Below are 2,400 nucleotides of genomic sequence, written 5' to 3' on the forward strand. Positions count from 1 at the left end.
AGTATATCAAATTTAAATAATAATTTGGAATTATTGATTATAGTATATCAAATTAAAATAAATAATTTGGAATTATTGATTATAGTATATCAAATTAAAATAAATAATTTGGAATTATTGATTATAGTATATCAAATTAAAATAATTAATTTGGAATTATTGATTACACGAGTGTGGATAAGTAGTTCGAAATTATTGGTTATATTCTCAAATTAAAAATGGTTAATTTGAAATTAGTTATATTCTTTAATTAAAAATGGTTAATTTGAAATTATTGATTATATTCTTTAATTAAAAATGGTTAATTTGAAATTATTGATCATATTCCTTAATTAAAAATGGTTAATTTAAAATTATTGATTACATTCTCAAGTAAGAATAAGTAGTTTGGAATTATTGATTTATATTCTCAAAATACACACATTTAAATGTGTGTGTGTGTGTGTGTGTGTGTGTGTGTGTGTATGTGTGTGCGTATATATGCGCTTGTTTGTGTCTTATTGTATATGGATTATTATAATACAATGATGATTATAAATAGTTGATTAAGTAATTAAGTAATTAAATAGTTGATTAAGCAATTATAAATAGTTGATTAAGTCAATAATGATTATAAATAGTTGATTAAGTAATTAAGTATGACAAAGTGACTAAATGATTAAATGATTAAATGATTAAATTTTAATTGTAGCCATAAATATGTTACAGATTACTGTAATGATCAAATTTAACTGCTAAACTGTAATGATATATGCATATCATAAGAAATGATGAAATGAAAGGATGATTACAATACAAATCGATTTATCATAAATCATTTTTATAAATGTATACATTAATTGATATGATCTATGATCATGCCTATAGAAAATGTTAAATAAAAGATAAAATGAATGAAATAAAATGTAAAATGTTAAAAAAATTTTATCAATACTAGAAAAAAAAGTAAATTTTTTTTTTTGTTAATTTTAAAACAAACAAACAATTATCCATGAAAATAAATGAATAGATATGAACAGGCTTTTTTTTTCTTAAATTTAATTTCAACAATTTTAATACATTCATTTGGATATTTAAAATAAAATTTAATTTCAATCAATTTTAAAGTTATCTTAAAAATTTCAAATTTTTTTGTTGTTAAATTTTCAAAAATTATTATTAATTTATTAATACATTCTAGTAATATTTTTGAAGTAAAATTTAATTTCAATCAATTTTAAAGTTATCTTAAAAATTTCAAACTTTTTTTGTCATTTCTTTCTTTTTTTTTTTGCTTTTTGTTGTCGTTGAGTTTTTAAAAATTATTCAAAAAATTTTAATAATATATTTTATAAATAATTTTTTGAAGTTTTTATTATTTTACAAACTAAACGTTTCTTTTTTGTATAAGCATAAAATGTTAAGGAAGAATTTATTGAAAAGAATTAATCGATCGAATAAAAATTGTCATTTCATTTAGCTATTTGTTTTTTTTTTTTTTAAGTGAAACAAAATTTTTGCATTTCTTTGATGTATGCGAACTTTTTTTTCCCCCTTTTAGCATTAATGTATAAATTAAATGCTTAAAGCTTAAATAAATAAAATTTTACCTTTTGATAAAAATGATGAAAAAAGAAAAAAAAAAAAGACATCAACAAATGGCTATTGTATTATATAGCATTAAATAGGAGATAGGACATTTCCGCTCATCGAAATAGTTTACTGTAGCTATTACAGTATTAAAAAAAAAAAAAATAAAATGAAGAAAAAAACGATTTTGTTAATTTAAAGGAAGAAAAATGCAAAATGTATTAGCTAGAGAAGTGAATCAATTACTAATTTGAAGGATATGCTAATAGGCCAAAAAATACTGCTAGGCTCATATGGAAGCAATTACTGGCCATTATTGACCAATCGATCATCATTCATTTCCAATTGGCTATTTCGTAATGCTTTTTTCTTTTTTATCATTTAGCTAATGATAAGTAAAAAAAAAAATTTGCCAACGATAAAATTTCAAAAATATTCATTGCAATAATTATACAATTTATATTATTAGATTTTCTAAGAAATAATTATAATAGAACAAAAAGAAAAAAAAAAGTTAAAAAAATTACAAATTATTTTAATTTACTTTTAATTTTCACTTATTAAAATCACAAAAAATTTTTAGCTCATTTTCTTGCATAAATCAATTAACAAATTGAAATTTTGAACGAAAAATTTTTGAAATTTAATTCAATTGAAAAGAAAAGAAAAGAAAGAAAATTTTGCAAATGTTTTAGCATGTTTTGTATGAATTTATATTACAACAAAACTATCAATTAATATATAAAATGTTATAAGAAAAAGGAATAAAAAATTTTTCACATCAATAATTTACAAAAAGGTAAAAAATATTAAAGAAAAAAAAAAAAAAAA

The sequence above is a fragment of the Loa loa genome (genome assembly GCF_000183805.2).
Source record: "Loa loa unplaced genomic scaffold supercont3.571, whole genome shotgun sequence".
Taxonomy (NCBI): Eukaryota; Metazoa; Nematoda; class Chromadorea; order Rhabditida; family Onchocercidae; genus Loa; species Loa loa.